Source organism: Trachemys scripta, chromosome 2, assembly GCF_013100865.1.
Source record: "Trachemys scripta elegans isolate TJP31775 chromosome 2, CAS_Tse_1.0, whole genome shotgun sequence".
In the NCBI taxonomy this organism is placed as follows: Eukaryota; Metazoa; Chordata; order Testudines; family Emydidae; genus Trachemys; species Trachemys scripta.
The window spans coordinates 173,419,488-173,426,960 of record NC_048299.1 but is presented as its reverse complement, the minus strand read 5'-3'; positions in this window follow the sequence as shown (position 1 = coordinate 173,426,960).

The following is a 7,473-nucleotide window of genomic DNA, read 5'->3' as shown; positions in this document are numbered from 1 at the left end:
CCTCAGTCCCAAAAGCAGTAGTTCTATCACTTGAGATAAAGGTGAATCTCCATGAGCTGTCATAGGACTGATATAATGGGCTACATTTATCCTTGATGAAAATACATTTGCTTCAGTGGGTTTATTCCAGGAATGAATTTAACAAATAAATTATTTAGAATAGTGAATTTAACAAATAAACAACTTAGGCCAAACAGTACAAGTCATTTCAGACATGATGACTTCCTTGGAATTGTACTCATGCAGGATCTGGATCTGTCCTTGTAACTTTATTTTGAGAACTCTCTTTCATGCAAACTATTATCCCAAAACGCTTGACAGAATTAGATAATACAGTTGCAGAGTTAAATGGCCTGGCATAGTATTACATGCTATAGCACTGTTGGAAAACCTGAAGGGATCACAACTGTGCAGGGATGAATTCTTTGAAAGCACATTACAAAAATTGCTCTGGAATATGAATACGTTAACATGCTGATTATTGGTATATAGCTGCCTAACCTGGCCAGTCTAACCAGAATTGTTTCCCCATTTTCTTCTTTTTTGCATGGCACACAAGCAAGAACAATTCTTTATTTTTATTTCTTCAAATCTCTAGCTGCCCATCCAATGCTCTGGGTGCCGATCCCATATATTAAAAATCACAACATATACAGAGGACTCCCCATAAATACATCCACCTCAGCCTATACCCTCTTCAACAGCCTTAGAGAGGAGGGGGAAAAGGGGCTTTTCAATGTGCCTGGAAGGTTAATAAATCTGGGCTTTGGTGGGCCAAGGGACGGCGGCAAGTTCCTAAACTAAGCGATATAAATAACTAAAACAACAACAACAACAACCCAGCAGAACAAAACCCTGCACTGGAACATGGCCAGTCCTCTTTAAAGAAGCAAATAGATGAAACAAAAGAATGTTATCGATTCTTCTGCTCCTGGGGTTGAGTGTCCATTTAGCTCACTCCTCATATGTATTTACAAAAGGTAAAAATGAAATTTGTGCCTAGGCTTTTTGAATCACTGAGGTAGGTAAAGAACAGCAGCACTTCCTGTTGTGAAATGTAACTGGTTCTCAGTATTTTGGAAGCCTGGCTTAGCAGGCTGATAACACTGTCTGCTCTTTTATGGAACAAGATTTATTTATTTGGAGTAAATTTTGGATCTCTCCTGGCTGCAGTATTTAACATATGTTGCGTGTCTGCATTATTTTTTTGGAGTTGCTATATTTTTTGCCTACTCCAAAGTTTCTCGCAGAAGCATCTGGTCCTGGCCACTTTTCGAAACAGGATACTTGATTAGATGGACCTCTGGTCTGATACAGTCTAGCAATTGCTATGCTCCTATAGACAAATGGATTACCACCTAATTTGACTCTTTTACACATATTTTATATGGGATACCTCATAACTCTTAAAAGCAAGTTAATTTTATTTTACGTATTTCAAAGTGTCTAAAAAACTCACGATGCCATACTATCTTCTTCCTAAAGTAACTTGACTATAACAGGGTTCAAAAAAGAACTAGATAAGTTCATGGAGGGTAGGTCCATCAATGGCTATTAGCCAGGATGGACAGGGATGGTGTCCCTAGCCTCTGTTTGCCAGAAGCTGGGAATGGGCGACAGGGGATGGATCACTTGATGATTACCTGGTCTGTTCATTCCCTCTGGGGCACCTGGCATTGGCTACTGTTAGAAGACAGGCTACTGGGCTAGATGGACCTTTGGTCTGACCCAGTATGGCTGGTATTATGTTCTTAACTTCTTATCCACAGTGCAAGTAATGCAATGTGATCAATTAAAAACATACTTATTAGCTATATAGCATATTTCATTTTTACACCACTTTACAAACATATAGTGTAACCCCTTTGGGGTTTAGAGAGCATGGCCCCTTTTAAATCTTTTTCCTAGGGTGGAGGGGGAGAGTAAGGAAAACAGGAGGGAAACTCCAGGGGGCAGCAGGAGAGAGGGAGGCAGCCTGCAGGCCCTGGAAAAGTGAAGCAGGAGAGAACCTGCCTGAGACCTGAGACGGACAGGGCTGATCGGGGACACCCCAGGACAGGAGCCAGGAGGAGCACTGTGCCAGGGAGGAATCGCCCGAGAAGGACAGGCCGGAGCTGGACCCAGTATCACAGCTGCCCAGAGCTGCGTGGGTCTGTGAGTACTGGGGCTTGTGACTCTGCATTTGGAACAAGGAGGGAGGTTGCTAGATAGTTAAGTGGGGAGGTGGTCGCTCTGTGTGGCTTTGCAGAGAGCGGCAGAAGAGGGCACCGGAGCGGTTTGTTGGGGAAAGTTCACTGGCGCTGAAGATGACCAGGAGCACCCAAAACTCACCACTATATTGAAACTTTGCTCAGGACTCCTGAACTCTGTGTGCAGACATATTGCTCAGTGTCTGCCCTTCCAGACTGTGCTACCACTGGGCCTGTGGGGCCTTGGTTTGGATGCAACCCTGTTCTACTGCTCCCCCTATATTTTCCCTTGTTGCTTTTCTCCTCTCATCCCTCTGTAAATAAATATTTCCCTTGTTATATCCATTGTACTTTTCCTGTGGGTGGGTGTGTTCACTCTGGGAGGTTTGGAACAGGTGCCCCTGAAGTGGAAGGGATTTCTCCTGCTGCATTCCTGCGCGCGCCTTCTCTTGACCAGAGCTGGCTGCAAAGCAGACTCCATCTTGGCCACAAGGGCGCTAAAGTTACAATAGTATGAGTCATGACATGGTCTAGTGCTTAGGCCCAAAATTAGATTTCAGATTTCAGGGCTTCTATTGCTACTGATTTACTTTGGAGCATTTGGAACAACTAAATGGGACTACGCACATGCTTAAAGGTAGGCAGATGCTTAAATACCTTGCTGAGTTGGGTCCCACATGCTGTCATGCAAGTCATCTAGGCTGACATTTTCAAGTGCCACTAATTCTGAGTACTTCATTTTTGGTGGCTAGCTGGAGACAAGCACTTAAAAACTGAGGGCCCCAAAATGAAGAGACACTTTTGAAAATTTTGCACTTACTTTCCCTCTCCCTCAGTTTCTCCATCTGTAAAATGGGGGTAATAATACTTATCCACCATTGTAAAATATTGTGAGATCTATGCATAAAACATCATTCTATGTGCTAAATGGCGTTATTATTCAACCCCTTTTTGTGGACCTACAGTCCTTTAGTGAAGGGCTCCTAGCTGCACAGCATACAAATGCCTGTACAAGGATTATGTCAATGACTAGGGATTTCAGAGTCACCCCTGCTTCCCTATAGCGCTACACACTTAAGATGCGTATCTTCTAAAGAATGGCTTCAGACTAATGGAATTGGTATGCTTCAAATGCACATTGAACAAGCTCAGGGAACAAGGGCCAATGGGCTCTGTTTTCTGGGGGAAATTCCCATGGATTTAAGTGGGGCAGGGTCAAGCCTTATCTGAGTCCTCTACTAGTTTATACAGCCTACTTTGCTGCAGAGCTCCCTTTTTCACACTGGGCCATTTAATACAATAAATGTTAACACAGCTCTTCCCTTTAAATAAAAGTACGAGAACTTTGTGAGTTGTCTCAGTGGAAATGCAGTTAAAGAGACCTTGAAATAAAGTGTATGACTCCTGCAAAGAACAAATTCTCAATAGTCTGAAAAACTGCAAAATGTGTTGGAATCTCATATCTATATGTATAAACTTGAGCAGCTCAGCTCATGTACCGTTTCTAGTGCAGCACATATGTGTGACTCAATAAGGTTTGAGTGGGAGAACCAGACAGGTCTGAATCACCAAGTTTCCTTATCTCTGAATCACTGTTATCTTCGAGTAAAACAATTGCAGCTCTCAGAGCTACAGAAGCCCAGTCATGATGATCACAAATTGTAAAATCCAGAACGAACCAACTGGTTTAAAGAAATGTCACAACCATTTGATGCTTGAGGACCCAGATTTATGTAAAAGGAAATGAGTTCATTCATGTTTTAAATTCTGGGATTTGAAAACTATTCTGGTAGACAGCAAGCTCTGTTTCCTGATATCACAGAAGTTATGTATTATTCAACTTTACTCACTGTTGTTCCAACAGGTGTATTAAAAAGTTGTAGAACCATAGTTACAGAATATCATGGTTGTACAATTGTTGTGAAAATAGATTTAAAATGAACAGAATTTTTAAGTGTAGAGATATATAAAAGAAATTGCTTCAGACCATTAAGGGCCTGACCCAAATCTTTCATTTGACTTCAGTGGACTTTGGATAGGAGCCTAACAGAATCCATGTAGCAATCTTACATCTTAAAGGTCAACTGGAAGCTTTTACCTACCAAGAGGTGACTGAGTTCAAAAGAGTGCCAGGTCCCTGCATTTCTCTTGCAGCAGCTGATTATTCAGGTGCCCATAACAGTTCCTATCTGCAAGGACTGCATGCTTTAGAGATACAGAATGCTGAATAAATCTAATACAAAGAGACCTCTTTGAATATAGGTATTAGAATGTAGGAAGGATTTCTGATTGTACATTCCCTTATGGAAAGTTCCCCTTTCACTTAGGCTAGTAACCTGCCCACTTTGCAGTGAGGTCACAGGCTATATCACTTGGATAGTCCTCCAACATCTTCCTACAATTCCCTCCCTGTGCCCAGAAGGACTGACACATTCTCCCACGATTCATTGGGAAAGAATCATAGAGTGGGTTGACTTACTGCCGCACAAAGAACTATGGATACGTTCCCAAGCGGCCTAGCAACACACATGGGGGAGCCAGCACAGCCACACCAATGAGGACACCGTAACTCAGATATGGCTTTGTGGTATGGCTGCTCATCTGGACTAGGCTAACTGCAGTGGAGACATACAGTAAGGGTGAGCTTGTGGATAAAGACATGTTAACAAAATAGGAAGTAATGAAATAAAACAACTAGCAAACAAGAAACTTCTCTACAAAGATACAAATACGGTCCCTATTCTGAAGATTTTATAATCTAAACAGATAACGTAGATCAGTGGTGAAGGATAGGATGAAAGTGACTGAGCGGTGAAGTTAGTATAACATCCTGCTCATTCTATGATTTTTATAAAGTTCCTAGTCCATGTTGGGGGCCGAAGTAATATAAAATATATAATTAATAAATCATAGTTCACTCTCCATTCCCAGTCTATTCCTGTGATTTAGCTACATTCTTGGGTTTATTTTTATACACAGACAAGGACAGTAAGACTAAGAAAAATTTCCAAATTACTCATCTCAGGAACATAATCTATAAATAGTTTTGAGCGTCTGACTGAGGACCCAATACAACCTTGACATTCTAAGGTAAAGTAATGCTGCTGTGGTTATTTGACAAATGGACCTGGATCATGTTTCAATTGTTTTAAGCTCAAGTGTATCAATCTCAGTTTAGTTTGATGGTGCTTAGTTCAAAGGCGCAGAGTGCATAGCAAGCAAGACTGTTTAACTTGTAGTGATCCTCCAGGCTTCAGTTCTTTTTTTCAGTAAAGAAGTCTTTGCCCCCAGATGAGGGCAGAAAAAACAGAATCTCCATGCAGCAGTTGATAAAGGGAATACTTGCTTCTGATTCTGAATTTAATTTTCATATAGTGGTGAGTTATGGTTGCAAAAATGTCCCTGGCACAACTCCAGGAATCTAATGTAGAAAAAAATGTTTTAAATTGCATTGCAATGCTATACACAAAAGCAAAAGGAAATTAGTGAAGAAACGAGAATAATAAAATGGTTTCTTTAGATGGTTTCATTGTATAGGGGTTAGCAGAGTGGAGAATAAATAGAAAACCAAGGTGACATTGACTGAAATCCCCCTACATGGGCTCAAGGAACTTCCTGACCCTGATTTTTCTCTCAGGTATCAGAGTAGCAGCCGTGTTAGTCTGTATCCGCAAAAAGAAGAACAGGAGTACTTGTGGCACCTTAGAGACTAACAGATTTATTAGAGCTTATGCTCTAATAAATTTGTTAGTCTCTAAGGTGCCACAAGTACTCCTGTGTTTTTTTATTTTCAGTGATTTGCATGAATTTGCTCAGTTCTCAGTTAATGTTGGCATCGTTTTATTTCTCGAGAAGAATTTTTCAGGCATTTTCTACGTGATAATGATATTTTTCCACTTGTACAGTAGGGACCCAATCCTGTACTCCCTGCACACTCAAAGCTCCAATTGACTTTAGTGTACAGAGTATGCAAGATAGGACTTAAACAGTGAAAGAACTCCACATTGGATTCTTGAACCTTATTATCAGACCAGATTCGGATCATACTTTCTAGGTTCCATTTTCATTCTAGCTAGGGTCACCAGATAGCAAATGTGAAAAAATGGGACAGGGGGTGAGGGGTAATAGGCNCTGTAGTCCACGAAAGCTTATGCTCTAATAAATTTGTTAGTCTCTAAGGTGCCACAAGTACTCCTGTTCTTCTTCTCTCAGGTATGACACCATTGAAACTACATTGACCTCAGTGGAGTTACTCTGGATTTACCAGTGTAAATGAGCAGCACAGAACTGGATGAGAAATTTTTTGCTCATCCATTCTCCCCATGGAAGTAGAAGGGGGTTTATCCTGCAAAAGCAGTGGATCTCCAGAGATCTGTACAGATCTTGGTGAATCAACAGAGGTCAAGCCAATTTGTGCATCTGCAGTGGTTCCTGGCTGGCCCGCCCAGACTACCTCTGGCCCTTTGGCAACACTATTCCTGAGTTGGATATCTCTCAACCTGCCAAGGCCTGATGTGGAACACAATGTGTGATAAACACTCAGAATGAGGGGTCAAAAATTATTAATTCAGAATGCTTAAAATGCTGAATAATTCCTTCCTTTTGTGCATATAACTTTCTGTAACCTCAGTTTTCATGATTCCTTATTTTTGATGTAAATAATTTTGAATGAGAGAAGTGAGGGGACATCGATATTTGTGTGGGACGCAGGTAACTTTGGGTCTAAAATAAGTGATGTCCCTCAAAATGAGGAACATTTAAGAAACATGCTGCCAGGGAACCCACTGCCAGCTGCTATGGCCAGAACCTCTTGTCAGGAGGGAGCTGCATCATGGTGGGAGAAGAAGGAGATGAAAAAGCCAGCTAGGGCGAAATACAAAATTAAAGTTAGTGAAGAAATTTAATTAGTGTATTTTATTTGTCTTACAAACAGTGTATTTTACTACTAATGTATTTATATAATTCCCTGTATTTATAGGGCTCCAGTACCCTGGTATATGGGTCCCCTTTACAAGCTTTAAAGTGGGAGCAGTTAGCATTAGCAAAGCAATTTTCTTTTTATGATGGTACCCCAGAGAAAACTTGAATGAGAGACGTTTCAAAAGGTATGATTAAGATTTTAGATGTCATTGAAAGATGTGCAGCCAAATCCTTCTTTATTAAAGGGAGAGGCTTAAAACCCCCCTGCCTTCTAACAGATGCAAAAGAAGAGAATCTCCCTCCAGACCTGGCAGCTCTGTATATTCGGTTCCTATCTCAAGCGGAACAATAAGAACAAAAATAG